This window comes from Schistocerca piceifrons, chromosome 3 (genome assembly GCF_021461385.2).
Source record: "Schistocerca piceifrons isolate TAMUIC-IGC-003096 chromosome 3, iqSchPice1.1, whole genome shotgun sequence".
Taxonomy (NCBI): Eukaryota; Metazoa; Arthropoda; class Insecta; order Orthoptera; family Acrididae; genus Schistocerca; species Schistocerca piceifrons.
The window spans coordinates 11,642,053-11,658,979 of NC_060140.1; positions in this window are offsets into that span (position 1 = coordinate 11,642,053).

A 16,927-nucleotide genomic window follows, 5' to 3' on the forward strand; every position below is an offset into this window, starting at 1 on the left:
TGCGGGAGATCAATGCAGACAAGAATGTTATTATAGTTGCCGCTGACAAGGGAAATGTTACTGTTTTAATGAATACTGAGGATTATCACAAGAAGATCAGTGATCTCCTGGAACCCAGCACATACAAGAAGTTGAAAAAGGATCCCACAACGAAAGTGCTGAATGCCACCAAGCGTCTGATAAAACAGTCTTCAGTTCCTACAGAAGTTAAAAAGTATCTTTGTGAAACGGAGGCTTATCCTCCGAGATTATATGGATTACCAAAGATACATAAACCTGATGTTCCTTTGAGACCAATAGTCAGCGCAATTGGAGCTCCTACCCAAGAACTAGCCAGACACCTTGCCTCTTTGTTACAACCTCACATAGGCAAAACTGAGAGTCATATTAAAAACTCTCTACACTTCATTGAGAAATTGAGGGAAATTACTGTCGGTCCTAATGACATACTTGTCAGTTTTGATATAGTGTCTTTGTTCACGATGGTTCCAGTTGATGAAGCTCTCTCCCATATAGCCAATATGTTCCCTACTGATATAGTAGCCTTGTTCCAACACTGTCTATCCTCAACCTATTTTCAGTATAATGGTGAATTTTATGAACAGATCGATGGGGTAGCCATGGGAAGTCCCGTAAGTCCCGCAATTGCGAATTTATTCATGGAATATTTTGAACATCAAGCATTGCAGTCGGCCAAAAAAAGCCCCTCGAAGTGGTATCGGTATGTGGATGATACCTTTGTAATATGGAATCATGAGGAAGAAGACTTGAATGATTTTCTGGTACACTTAAATAGCATCAATCCAAAGATTAAATTTACTATGGAGAAGGAGAAGAATGGACAACTTAACTTCTTGGATGTATCAGTTATCAAACGGGCGGATGGGACCTTAGGCCATAAGGTCTACAGGAAAGGTACACATACCGATTGCTACCTCCATAAGAACTCAAACCACCACCCTAGGCAAAAGAGGGGGGTCATAAAAACACTAGTGGATAGGGCCAATAATATTTGTGAACCAGGCTACTTACAAGAAGAACTAAATCATTCACGAATGGCCTTTGCGAAAAATGGTTATACAAAAAAACGAGATTAATCGAGCACTTCACCCAAATAGAAAAATGCCTAAAAATAGGAGACAGCAACAACCATCAGCTGGAAAAGTATTTCTTCCGTTCATCCATAATATCACGGATCGCATTGGAAAAGTACTAGCCAAGTTTCAGGTAGAGACCATTTTTAGACCTACTAAGAAAATTAGTGAATGCCTAAGATCAACAAAAGATGCTCGTCACCCCCTAGCCACCCCAGGGGTATATAAAATTCCGTGTAGTTGCGGCAGGGTTTACATAGGAACTACCAAAAGAAGCATCAATACACGGTTGACGGAGCACAAAAAAAACTGTCGCTTGGGACATATCGACAAATCGGCAGTAGCGGAACATGTTTTTAAGGATGGAGATCACGACATAAAATTTGGTGAAACAAGCGTGCTAGCGAGGACGTCGCACTATTATACACGTATGTATAGAGAGGCAATTGAAATCCACAAACATCAATACAATTTTAATCGTAAAGAAGAAGGATTAAAATTGGATAAGATATGGCGGTCGATGTTGCATCAATCACGTGACAATCGATTGCCTGCAATCGAGAGAACAGACGATAGCCAGAGATAGCTGCACATCGACGCCATGTGACGTGTGGTGGCGCCCCCTACGATCTCTATATAAGCGGCGGCCCCAGCTCCTAGCAGCCAGTCGTCGACTCACCTCGGAAGATGTTCTCCGCAGTTGAGAACGAAACGTCAGGGAGAAGGAGTTCTACAGATCTACCACGGCAACTTAGCCCGGAAGAGTTTACTGGTGAAACCACCTTTATTTTACCAAGACAAAAATTGTGATTTAGTAAAGTTTCAAACCTTGACAGGAAATAATGGATTAGGCTGTCCATAAATTATCAACTAACATTATTGTGATGATGGAAAATCTCATATAAAGACGTGAAACAAATACTAACAAAGAGATAGAGGGGCTGGCCAGTACATCCAATAGTTATACAAAACTTAACAGAAAATTTACGTATCCTAGCTTTTGGAACTTTGTTCCTTCATCAGGGAGGAGAGAGGGGAAAGAAGGGGAAGAAGAGAAAGTGGATTCAGTTACTCACAACCCAGGTTATGAAGCAACAGGGTAGAGGTAAACAGGGAGGGTAGCAAAGATGGAGGCATGGGTGTATACTCTACAGTATGTCAACATGTTGCCTTGACCTGTTTGATCACCAGGTCTGACTCCAATTCGGTGCACACGGGACATCATCGAACAACTCCAGTGTCTCCCAAAAACAGCATTAACCATCCCTGTTTTGATGACAATGTGAAACAGGCATGGAACTTCATCCCACAAACTCATATCCAGCACAATGCATGTACGTTTCCATGCTTACATTCGGGCAGTTACACTGGATTTCAATGTATTAGTGTATCACATTTGCAATGGTGTATCTCGCACTTATATTATCCTGTGATCTTGCAACGTTAATCACTTAAATAAGTTACTTAGACATATATGTTCCTGAAATTTCATTACTCTACATTAATTACTTTTTGGTGTTGCAATTTTTTTTTTCAGTGTACATGATGACTACAATAATACATTATAATGTTTCTCCAGTGGTTCCAACATTAACTTTTTAACAGAAAAGATTTTGCTTACAGTTCATTTTTAAGTTAACATTCTAAACTTTTTAACAATCCATATTACAGCTAGCAATAGTAACTATATTAATAATTGCTACTGTAAACAGTTACACATATGGACATCAGTTTTGAATAATGGGTTTTGAGTGTAAATAATGTTTTATGTAAGTGTTTGTATTGATACTTAAAATTAAATGTCATGTAATGAATGTCCAGATACTCATATGAAAAGTTTTGTTGGATCAAGTTATTTACGAACGCGATGTACTGTGTTCTTCCATTAGAGAATGAGACTGTATTGTTTGTCGGTTTGATTACAAAATGCTAATAAGCTTTTAGTTAGAAAACCTTCTATAACTAGAATTATTAATATGAGAAAAATAGGAACAATGAAAGAACGGAAGATCAGTTGCAGAAACAAGAGTAGCTCTGAGTTGCAAGAGTGGTTGCTTTTCTCACACATGTCATTAACTGGCATTATTGCCACTATTAACTTACTGTGGTTTCACATCTCATCTGTTCATTGTTCCCCATGTCCTGCCCTTCTGTTCCCCCTTCCTATTAGACCATATATGCCTCTGTTACTGTAATCGATATGTAAACAATATTTATCACATGACCTTTTTTTGTTACAGGTTGTAATATTTGACATTGCAGCTTTTGAAAATGGAGCAGGATGTTGTGCCCTCTTTCCTATTGGAGTGTTTCTCTGTGATCAGAATTGGAGGCAGACAATTCACTTGAACTTCCAATGCTGTTGTTGATGTCTTTGAATCATGTTGTTTCTTTGTGATTAATAAAAAAATTATACAATCCAATGGTTTCTTCACCTTGTCTTTAAAAATTCCAGACCTATTGTTCAAACACATATTTTGAGAGTTATGCATCGGAGCATTTTTGTGGAAAGTGCGTTTCACTCATACTTTAAAGATAAATTGAATAATGGCCCCCATTTTGTGTGTTGGGGAAGATAATTTGATACAGCTAAATGCATATACGGGTACACACATTTGCTCGCGCCTGAGACAAAGTGAGAGTGATTCAAAGGAAGAATTCACTACTTTTTACCTACTTTCTGAATAACTCGTACTTTCGTCAGAAATGTCACACTGCAAAGTTGATTAGATAAAGGGACAAAAATGAGAGTAAAATATAATTTGAATATCAGAAAAAATAACCACTTAGTGTTTGTGTAATACTTTACGGCAAGCCTAAAATTAATTTTTAAGCATTGGGAAATCTGGGATGGAATAACAATAATATGAAATAGGATAGCTTTCTGCTCCCCACCTAGAGGAGACACTGAGTGGCAGACTGGCGCATTGAAGGAAGATTTTTAGATATTAGAAAGTATGGGACAGTCCTCATCAAGCAGGTGTGGTGGTGTGAGGCTGGGGTGGGAGCAGGTAAAGGCCTAGATATGTGAGACAGAGAGACTAGCAAAGGTTTAGGTAACGGGGGTTTACAGGAGTGAAGAATATGTCGCAGCTAGAGTTTCTAGGCTTCGTTCCTGTGGCCCCACGCCTCAATGCCCTCACCTGCTCCCATTCCAACCTCACACACTGTTACTGTCCCCCTAGTACACCTCTCTCTGTCTGTCCACCTCCACACTCCCAACCAGCAGAGACTCCCTATGCTGAGGTGGGCTCTGTCCATTAGATTACACTCTTAAGATAAAAATAAACATTATGCAGCATGAAAGAATTATCTGTGTGGGATGGAAATATGTAGATGTGATGTACGTGCACAGACAAAAAAAAAAAAAAAAAAAAAAAATTACGATGTCAGAAAAATTGAATCATTTATTCAAGAGAAAGAGCTTCACAAATTGAGCAAGTTGGTCCACCTCTGACTCTTGAACAAGCTTGGCATTGATAGATTTGTTGGATGTCCTACTGAGGGACATCAAGCCAAATTCTATCCAAGTGGCGCATTGTATTGTCTAAATCATGAGCTGGTTGGGTGGCCCTGCCCATAATGCCCCAGACATACTCAGTTGGGGAGAGATCCCGTGACCTTGCTGGCAAAGATAACGTGTGGCAAGTATGAAGACGAATTGTGTGTGGGCAGGCATTATCTTGCTGAAATGTAAGCAAATGATGGCTTGTCATGAAGAGAAACAAAATGGGGTTTATAATATCGTCAACAGATATCTGTGTTGTAATGGTGACACAGATGACAACCAAAGGGATCCTGTTATGAAAAGAAATGGCACAGTAGACCATCAGTCCTCGTTTGGCTGTATGGCAGCCAGCACCCGGGTTGGTATTGCACTGCTATCTGGTGTGTCCCCAGGCACGTCCCTTGTCTGGAATTGCATTGACTGGAATATAATTGGCTTCAGTGATGAATCCCACTATGAACTGAGCCCCAATGATCAGCACAGATGTGTCTGAAGACGCCCCAGACGGTGGGATACCACCGTGAATGTCACATCCCATACGGTCCAACTACCAGGACTGATGATCTGGGGTGCGATTTCTTTTCGTAACAGATCCCTTTTGGTCAACAGACGACTATGCTGTAGGGGTGACATGGATGTCACCCCTACAGCATAGTCGTCTGTTGACAATACTGTACATCCTATTTTGTTTCCCTTCTTGGCAAGCCATACATTGCTTACATTTCAGCAAGATAATGCCTGTCCGCACACAGCTTGTCCTTGTGCTTGCCAAACCCTACCTTGGCCAGCAAAGTTGCTGGATCTCTCCCCAATTGAGAATGTAAGGAGCATTATGGGCAGGGCCGTTAGACCACCTCGAGATTTTGAGTATCTACCGTGACATTTGAGTAGAATTTGGCATGATGTCCCTCTGTTGGACATCCAACAACTCAATCAGCCAGAGCCAAGCTTGTATAAGGGCCAGAGGTGGACCATCTCATCCAATTTGTGATGCTCTTTCTCTTGAATAAATCGTCCAGTTTTTTCTGAAACTGTAATTATTTTTCTGTCTTCACATGTATGTCACATTTACTGATTTCAGCCCTATTTGGTATTTGGATAATTCCTTCAGTACCTAAGTGTTTTTTTGAGTATATAGTATCTGACAGTTTCTTTTTTTTTCAGTATGCTTGTCTGCTGCCCATTGCCTGCTCTAACTGGTGAGTAGCAATCTGTCCTATTTCATATTGTTAGAATTAACTTTTGACACTCAATATTTATGATGCAAGCAAACTGTTATTGCCACTTGACATGATTGTGAATGGTACTCTGTTAGCCATTGGCACAAATGGATTGACATGATAAAACAAGAGTCCACAGCTTTTACAAACTTTTTGAATGTGATAAATACAGCTTACTGCTGTCAATACTTTTGTTAATTGCAATATTGATCGTTTGTTATTTTCAAGCATACATGTCAGGTGCCACGACACCTTTGAATTACTGCAAATGGACAAAGATGACCAGACTCATTTCTCTTCAGTAGAAACAACTATCGACAAGAGAAGAAACTTGATGTCATTCAAATCTACTGTTTCATTGGTAGAGATCTTTCACTCATGGGATTAGCAGCAGAGATTAAAAAGAAGCAGCAGCAAACAGATCCAAGGCATCCATTGTTTGGAACTCATGTTCTTCCATCACAACTCCTTATAATAGTATCAGCTCTGGAGAACTAAGTCCCGATTCATTTTCTTGTAACAAAATAGACTGGCATTACCTTGCAGTTAAAAATGGGAAGCTTTACATGAATGTCCTACATGCAGTTTTTTTATACTTGTGCTCTTTGAGTTCCTGTCCTAGAATACATTAAAATATTAAAAAATGTGTAAATTAATGTTTGAAACAATCCAAACCTTTCAATGGAAACCAGGAAAGACTTAGAAACATTATCATTTTTTTTAAAAAAAAAATCAAGGAAAGGTAATGTAGGGAACTATCAGGGAAAGTCTGCTGTACCCTTCCTGTTGTGTACTGTGTTATTGTTATTCTTAATTTTTTAAAATTTGATAATGGCCATTAAAGACCATGCAGAATAGCAATTGCACATTACTAGAAGCTGCCTTTGCATTCTTCCTCCAACAGCCCGTTGTATTTGCTCAGCGTAGAAGCCTTTAAAGTTGTAACTCTGGTCGGTCTGAGACGCCACCTAGATTTAATCCAGCCTGTCAAAGATCCCTTTGTCATTCCCCTGAACTACGTCAGAAACTTTAGGGTTGTTTCCAAGAGTATTAAAAATCTGTTTTGTCAACCTGACCTTAAAACTTTCGTCTTCCTGACTCGACAGGTGCAGGCAGTATTTCTCGATTTCTGAACAGCTTTTGACTTAGTGCCAGATCGATGCTTATTATCAAAATTGCTACTGTGAGGGGTATCGAGTGAAATTTGTCACTGGAATTGAGGATACTTTGGTAGGAATGACTTACATGTTATCTTGGCTGGGGAGTCATCATCTGATGTAGAAGTAACCTCAGATGTGTCATAGAGAGGTATGTTGTGACCATTGCTGTTTGTGTTCATGTAATTTAATGACTTTGCAGACAATATTAATAGTAAAGCACTCTTTTCACAGATAGTTCATTTATCTAGAATAAAGTACAGTCTGAAAGAAATTGTACAAACGTTCGTCAGATCTTGATAATTTCAAACTTTCTTTCAAATGTTCAGACATGTGAAATCGTGCATTTTGCAAAATGAAGAAAACGCAGTGTGGTATGACTACAGTATCAGGGTGTCTTGCTTGGATTAAGTCTATTCATACAATTACCTGGGTGAAGCACTTTGTAGGGATATGAAATGGAACAGTCATATGGGCCCACTCAGTGGTAAGGCAGGCGAAACAGTTAGATTTTTTTTGGTAGAATACCATAGAAATGCAGTCATTCTACAAATCGTTTGTATGATCCATCCTAGAATATTGCTCAAATGTGTGGGACCTGTATCAAAATGGATTAATGGGGGATTTGAACGCATGCAGAGAAGGGCAGATCAAATAGTCACAGGTTTGTTTGACCAAAGGGAGAGTGTCACAGAGATGCTGAAATAACTGAATTGGCAGACGCTTCAAGATAAGATGTACACTATCCTAAGAAAGTATGCTTACCAAAAGACGACTCTAGGAATATGCTACAACCTTGTAACTATTGCTCCCATAGGAACTGTGAGGACAATATTAGATTAATTACGGCATGCAGAGAAAGAGTTAAATGGTCTTGAAACATGAACAAGCTTTAATATCTGGTACAGTGAGATGTACCCTCTGTCATACTCTTCATAGTGGTTTGCAGAGTGTGGATGAACATGTAGATAGCATCATCAAGAACGCAATCAACGTGTATCTGAAACTTAGCTTCTCCTAGTGTGTAGTGTCACAAACGTTTTGACATTATTATACATACTTCTGCCACTGGGGCAATAATAGGTAATGACTAATTTGGCAGTAATATGCAGTGCTAGATTTGTTAAAAGAAAAAAAAAAAAGGCTTCTTAACATGTATTTATGGTAAGTAGCACTCTATCATTTCCTATATTTCTAAGTTCCTACTGAGAGTTTCAATAGTTTGATTTAGACTTCTGAAAAAGTTATAACACTTTTCTGAGCTTTTTAAAAGTGTGAATACAACATTTGCATCTTACCGCTTCAACTAGAGCAAAAGTTCTATTGTACCACATCTCAAAATCTTTGGGTCCAATTTTTTTCGTCATCAGCGGTATACTGTCACAAATCAAGCCTTGGTTATGTGTATTGTTAGATTTTGTTTATTATTATTTATGTGGGGTGCATGAGCAATGCAGCTGACTGGGATTCACCTACTGCAAGTCATAGACTGACCGCTGCTGTGTTCACTGCCTGGGTCAAAGGTGCTGAAAAGATGTGCTCATTGATGCTATGGAGACACTGTTCTTTGTTTTATTTTAATGACAATTATTGTCATTTTTTTCTTGTTTTGTTTATAAGAAAGGAATGAGGACATCATTAGATCTTTTGAAGAGTACACAACATAAATCACAAAATGTTATTTCTGTATTAGCAAAAAATTGGACTACATTGTATGATAGAGATGAAAAAGAAACTGTGATTAAATTCTTTCTGTGTTAGATTCCTGAACCTGCCGATCTTTGAGAGAGAGAGAGAGAGAGAGAGAGAGAGAGAGAGAGGGAGGGGGGGTGGGGTGGGATTTAATTGTATCTCCCCATGCAGCCGTAGCATTTTGGCATGTCGTACATTGGTCCGATCATCAGTAGCTTGGAGGACTCGTATGTAGGGCATAAGCAACACACACAAACACACACACTTAATAATAGTCAAGAAAATTTGCAACCGCAAAATATTGCCTCGGTACAGGTCATGGAATCTAATATACAACACAGATATTTCAATATGCATATCCAGTTACTGGAATAGTGTTATTAAGAAAGCTGTTGAGAGACAGAAGTTTTTGCTTAAATTCTTATAATTTACACCAGATGATGTACAAAATAAACTCCAAATTACTGTAACAACATAGTGCACAAGGCACACATTCATTTTCTAATTACAACAATCATACCCCAAAGTATAACGATTAAAGTATTGAAGACCAGCATTTAATTTTAGCTGCTACAAAATTATGTCACAGGTAACAATTATTTAATTCACTTCTTAAACATAACAATTTAATTTAAAAAAGACAACAAATAACATTTTTAAGTCCAATATTCAAGTTTAGCTGCTGCAAAGATGCATAACAATCATCTATATTTCAACATTCTTATAAAAAATACAACATAAAAAGGAAGACCTGATTGTAGATCATGGGTGGGCTACGTAAAATAAATGACAAAAATCAGCAGCTGTAAAAGGCAGATTTTTTCCAACTACAACCAATTCCTCCATTTTACAACAGCATAAATGAATGCAGCTCTTTTTCCCCAAATTTGCTGCTTCAGAGTATTAGTGTCATAATGAAGTCTTTTAAGAATTAGGGGCACAAACAGATTAATAAATACAAACAAAAGCAGGAATATTCAATTTGCTCGAGGCTACCAAATGAAAGAAGAAAGGGGGCTAGGGAGGAGAAAAAAGATCACGTAAGAAAGATATAAACTGCTGATTGTTTGCATCATTCCTAGACCCAAAACCCTAAGCAAAAGAAACAGTGATGATAGCATTGATTTAAAATCATGTCAGAAAAGACGGCAGCTAATTCTAGGTGATGCTCCATAAAGCCATGGTCTCACGTTGTCAAGCCCCTGCAGGATTGTTTGAGGGACAATGATTTGACACTGATTGTTAAGTCAAAAAGGCAATTGCATTGGGATTGAATACAACATGACAATGCCGACTTAAGCACAAGAAGTGTGTATCTTCTAAGAGTTTGCGGTTTGAGCGGCTCCTGGGAGACCAGTATTAGATTCCGATGCTCCAGTGCAGTTTTACTGTATCCCTTGGACCATGACCATGACCATTGACCATGAAACACAGAATTTGCATCGGAATTGAATACAAAAGGGACAATCCCGACTTACATATAATAAGAGTGAATCTTCTAGGAATTTATGCTTTGAGCGACTCCTGGGAGACCAGTTTTAGATTCCGATACACCAGTGCAGGTTTACTGTATCCCTTGGACCTTCACATTCACCATGAGACACAGAAATTGCATCGGGATTGAATACAAAAGGGACAATGCCGAATTAAGTACAAGACGAGTGAATCTTCTAAGAGTTTGTGGTTTGAGCGGCTCCTGGGCGACCAGTATTAGATACCGATGCACCAGTCCAGGTTTACTGTATCCCTTGGACCTTCACATTGACCATGAAAGACAGAAATTGCATCGTGATTGAATACAAAAGGGTCAATTCCAACTCAAGTACAGGAGGAGTGAATCTTCTAAGAATTTGTGCTTTGATCGGCTCTTGGGAGACCAGTATTAGATTCCAATGCATCAGTGCAGGAATACTGTATCCCTTGTACCTTCACATTGATAATTAAACACAAAAATTACATCGGGGTTGAATACAAAAGGGACAATGCCGACTTAAGTACAAGAAGGGTGAATCTTCTAAGAGTTTGTGTTTTGATCGTCTCCTGGGAGACCAGTACTAGATTCCGATGCACCAGGGCAGGTCTACTGTACCCCTACAACCTTCACATTGACCATGAATTACAGAAAACGCATTGGGATTGAATAAAAGAGGCACAATGCCGACTTATGTACAAGAAGAGTGAACATTCTAAGATTATCTGCTTTAAGCGGCTCCTGGGTGACCAGTATTAGATTCCGATGCACCAGTTCAGGTTTACTGTATCCCTTGGACCTTCACATTGACCATGAAACACAGAAATTGCATCGGGAGTGAATACAAAATGGTCAATGCCAACTTTAGTACTAGAGGAGTGAATCTTCTAAGAGTTTGTGTTTTGATCGGCTCCTGGGAGACCATTATTAGATTCCGATGCACCAGTGCAGGTTAACTGTATCCCTTGGACTTTCACATTGACCATGAAACACAGAAATTGCATCGGGAGTGAATACAAAATGGTCAATGCCAACTTCAGTACTAGAGGAGTGAATCTTCTAAGAGTTTGTGCTTTGATCGGCTCCTGGGAGACCAGAATTAGATTCCGATGAACTGTTGCAGGTTTACTGTATCCCCTGGACCTTCACATTGACCATCAAACACAGAAATTACATCGTGATTGAATACAAAACGGACAGTGACGACTTAAGTACAAAAAGGGTGAATCTTCTAAGAGTTTGTGTTTTGATCGTCTCCTGGGAGACCAGTACTAGATTCCGATGCACCAGGGCAGGTCTACTGTACCCCTACAACCTTCACATTGACCATGAATTACAGAAAACGCATTGGGATTGAATAAAAGAGGCACAATGCCGACTTATGTACAAGAAGAGTGAACATTCTAAGATTATCTGCTTTAAGCGGCTCCTGGGTGACCAGTATTAGATTCCGATGCACCAGTTCAGGTTTACTGTATCCCTTGGACCTTCACATTGACCATGAAACACAGAAATTGATTCGGGATTGAATACAAAAGGGACACTGCCGATTTATGTAAAAGTAGAGTGAATCTTCTAAGAGTTTGTGGTTGGAGCGGCTCATGGGAGACCAGTATTTGATTCTGATGGACCAGTGCAGGTATACTGTATCCCTTGGACCTTCACATTGACCATGAAACACAGAAATTGCTGCGCGATTAAATATAAAAGGGACAATGAATGACTTAAGTACAAGAAGAGTGATTCTTTTAAGAGTTTGTGGTTTGAGCGGCTCCTGGGAGACCAGTATCTGATTCCGATGCACCAGTGCAGGGTTACTGTATCCCTTGGACCTTCACATACACCATGAAACACAGAAATTGCATCGGCATTGAATACAAAAGGGACAAGCGTTTGTGGTTTGAGCGGCTCCTGGGAGCCCAATGTTAGATTCCGATGCACCAGTTGAGGTATACTGTATCCCTTGGACCTTCCCATTGACCATGAAACACAGAAATTGCTTCGGGATTGAATACAAAAGAGACACTACCCATTTATGTAAAAGATGAGTGAATCTTCTAAGATTTTGTAGTTTGAGCGGCCCAAGGGAGACCAGAATTAGATTCTGATGGACCAGTGCAGGATTACTGTATCCCTTGGACCTTCACATTGACCATGAAACAAAGAAATTTCATAGGGATAGAAAGCAAAAGTGAAAATGCCGGCTTAAGTACAAGAAGAGTGATTCTTTTAAGAGTTTGTGCTTTGAGCGGCTCCTGGGAGACCAGTATTAGATTCCGATGCACCAGTGCAGCTTTACTCTATCCCTTGGACCTTCACATTGACCATGAAACACAGAAATTACATGGGGATTGAATACAAAAGGGACAGTGACGACTAAAGTACAAAAAGAGTGAATCATCTAAGAGTTTGTGGTTTGAGCGGCTCCTGGGAGACCAGTATTAGATTCCGATACAGAAGTGCAGGTTTAGTTTATCCCTTGGACCTTCAGATTGATCATTAAACACCAATATTACATCGGGGTTGGATATAAAAGGGACAATGCCGACTTAAGTACAAGAAGAGTGAATCTTCTAAGAGTTAATGGTTTGAGCGGCTCCTGGGAGACCAGTATTCCAGTATTAGATTCCGTTGCACCAGTGCAGGTTTACTGTATCCCTTGGCCCTTCCCATTGACCATGGAACACAGAAGTTGTTACAGGATGGAACACTAAATGGACACTGTCGATTTAAGTACAAGAAAAGTGAATCTTCTAAGGCTTTCTGCTTTTAGCGGCTCCTGGGATACTAGTATTAGATTCCGATGCACCAGGGCAGGTTTACTGTATCCCTTGGACCTTCGGATTGACCATGAGACACAGAATTTGCATCGGGATTGAATACAAAAAGGACAATCCCGAGTTAAGTACAAGAAGAGTAAATCTTCTATGAGATTGTGCTTTGAGCGGCTCCTGGGAGACCAGTATTAGATTCCGATGCACCAGTGCAGGTTTACTGTACCCCTTGGAACTTCCCATTTGCCATAAATCACAGAAATTGCTTCGGGATTGAATACAAAAGAGACACTGCCGATTTATGTAAAAGAAGAGTGAATCTTCTAAGAGTTTGTGGTTTGAGCGGCTCATGGGAGACCAGTATTAGATTCTGATGGACCAGTGCAGGTTTACTGTATCCCTTGGACCTTCACATTGACCATGAAACACCGAAATTTCATCGGGATTAAAAGGAAAAGTGACAATGCCGACTTAAGTACAAGAAGAGTGATTCTTTTAAGAGTTTGTGCATTGAGCGGCTCCTGGGAGACCAGTATTAGATTCCGATGCACCAGTGCAGGTTTACTGTATCCCTTGGACCTTCACATTGACCATTAAACACAGAAATTACATCGGGGTTGAATACAAAAGGGACAATGCCGACTTAAGTACAAGAAGAGTGAATCATCTAAGAGTTTGTGCTTCGATCGCCTCCTGGGAGACCAGTATTAGATTCCGATGCACCAGTGCAGGTTTACTGTGTCCCTTGGAATTGCACATGGACCATGAAACACAGAAATTGCATCAGGATAGAATACAAAAGTGTCAATGCCAACTTAAGTACAAGAAGAGTGAACCCTCTAAGACTCAGTGCTTTGATCGGCTCCTGGGAGACCAGAATTAGATTCCGATGCACCAGTGCAGGTTTACTGTACCCCTTAGATCTTCACATTCAACATGAAACACAGAAATTGCTTCGGGATTGAAAACAAAAGGGACAATGCCGAGTTAAGTACAAGATGAGTGAATCCTCTAAGAGTTTGTGATTTGAGCGGCTCCTGGGAGACCAGTATTAGATTCCGATGCACCAGTGCAGGTTTACTGTATCCCTTGGACCTTCACATTGGCCATTAAATCAAAAACTACATCGGGGTTGAATCCAAAAGTGACAATGCCAACTTAGGTACAAGAAGTGTGAATCTTCAAAGAGTTTGTGGTTTGAGCGACTCCTGGGAGACCATTATTAGATTGTGATGCACCAGTGCAGGTTTACAGTATCCCTTGTACCATCAGATTGACCAGGAAACACAGAAATCGCATCGGGATTGAATACAAGAGGCACAGTGTCGACTTAAGTACAAGAAGATAGCGTCTTCTAAGATTTTCTGCTTTGAGCGGCTCCTGGGAGACTAGCATTGGATTCTGATGCACCAGTGCAGGTTTACTGTATCCCTCGGAATTTCACATTGACCATGAAACACAGAAGCTGCATCGGGATTGAATATAAAAGGGTAAATGCCAACTTAAGTACTAGAGGAGTGAATCTTCTAAGAGTTTGTGCTTTGATCGGCTCCTCGGAGACCAGTATTAGATTCCGATGCACCAGGGCAGGTTTACTGTACCCCTTGGACCTTCACATTGACCATGAAACACAGAAATTGCATCGGGATAGAATACAAAAGGTACAATGCCGACTTAAGTGTAAGAAGGGTGTATCTTCTAAGAGTTAGTGCTTAGAGCGGCTCCTGGGAGACCAGTATTAGATTCCGATGCACCAGTGCAGGTTTACTGTATCCCTTGGACCTTCACATTGACTATTAAACAGAGATATTCCTTCGGGATTGAATGTAAGAGGGAAACTGCCGATTTAAGTACACGAAGAGTGAATCTTCTAAGAGTTTGTGGTTTGATCGTCTCCTGGGAGACCAGTACTAGATTCCGATGCGCCAGGGCAGGTTTACTGTATCCCTAGGACCTCCACATTGCCATGAAACACAGAAATCGTATCGGGATTGAATACAAGAGGCACAATGCCGACGTAAGTACAAGAAGAGTGAATCTTCTAAGATAATCTGCTTTACGCGGCTCCTGGGAGACCAGTATTAGATTCAGATGCACCAGTTCAGGTTTACTGTATCCCTTGGACCTTCACATTGACCATGAAACACAGAAATTGCATCGGCATTGAATTGAAAAGGGACAATGGCGACTTAAGTACACGAAGAGTGAATCTTCTAAGATTTTGTGCTTTGAGCGGCTCCTGGGTAACCCGAATTAGATTCCGATGCACCAGTGCATGTGTACTGTATCCCTTGGACCTTCACATTCACCATGAAACACAGAATTTGCATCGGGATTGAAAACATAAGGGATAATGCCGCCTTAAGTACAAGAAGAGTGAATCTTCTAAGAGTTTGTGATTTCAGCGTCTCCTGGGAGACCAGTATTAGATTCCGATGCGCCAGTGCAGGTTTACTGTATCCCTAGGACCTTCACATTGACCATCAAACCAAAAACTACATCGGGGGTGAATACAAAAGGGACAATGCCGACTTACGTACAAGAAGAGTGAATCTTCAAAGAGTTTGTGGTTTGAGCGGCTCCTGGGAGACCAGTATTAGATTCCGGAGCACCAGTGCAGGTATGCTGTATCCATTGGACCTTCCCATTGACCATGAAACGTAAAAATTGCTTCGGGATTGAATACAAAAGGGACACTGCCGATTTAAGTACTAGAAGAGTGAATCTTCTAAGAGATTGTGGTTTAATCGTCGGCTGGGAGACCTGTACTAGATTCCGATGCACCAGTGCAGACTTACTGTATCCCTAGGACCTCCACATTGACCATGAAACACAGAAATCACGTCGCGATTGAATACAAGAAGCACAATGCCGACTTAAGTACAAGGGGAGTGAATCTTCTAAGAGTTTGTGCTTCGATCGCCTCCTGGGAGACCAGTATTAGATTCCGATGCACCAGTGCAGGTTTACTGTGTCCCTTGGAATTGCACATGGACCATGAAACACAGAAATTGGATCAGGATAGAATACAAAAGTGTCAATGCCAACTTAAGTACAAGTAGAGTGAACCCTCTAAGACTCTGTGCTTTGATCGGCTCCTGGGAGACCAGAATTAGATTCCGATGCACCAGTGCAGGTTTACTGTATCCCTTGGACTTTCACATTGACCATGAAACACAATAATTGTATCGGGATTGAATACAAAAGGGTCAACGCCGACTTAAGTACAAGAAGAGTGTATGTTCTAAGAGTTTGCAGTTAGAGCGAATCCTGGGACACTAGTATTGGACACCGATGCACCAGCGTAGGTTTACTGTATCCCTTGGACCTTCACATTGACCATGAAACACAGAAATCGGAACGAGATAGAATACAAAAGGCACAATGCCGACTTAAGTACAAGAAGAGTGAATCTTTTAAGAGTTTGTGGTTTGAGCGGCTCCTGGGAGACCAGTATTAGAGTCCGATGCACCAGTGCAGGTTTACTGTACCCCTTAGATCTTCACATTCAACATGAAACACAGAAATTGCTTCGGGATTGAAAACAAAAGGGACAATGCCGAGTTAAGTACAAGATGAGTGAATCCTCTAAGAGTTTGTGATTTGAGCGGCTCCTGGGAGACCAGTATTAGATTCCGATGCACCAGTGCAGGTTTACTGTACCCCTTGGACCTTCACATTGGCCATTAAATCAAAAACTACATCGGGGTTGAATCCAAAAGTGACAATGCCAACTTAGGTACAAGAAGTGTGAATCTTCAAAGAGTTTGTGGTTTGAGCGACTCCTGGGAGACCATTATTAGATTGTGATGCACCAGTGCAGGTTTACAGTATCCCTTGTACCATCAGATTGACCAGGAAACACAGAAATCGCATCGGGATTGAATACAAGAGGCACAGTGTCGACTTAAGTACAAGAAGATAGCGTCTTCTAAGATTTTCTGCTTTGAGCGGCTCCTGGGAGACTAGCATTGGATTCTGATGCACCAGTGCAGGTTTACTGTATCCCTC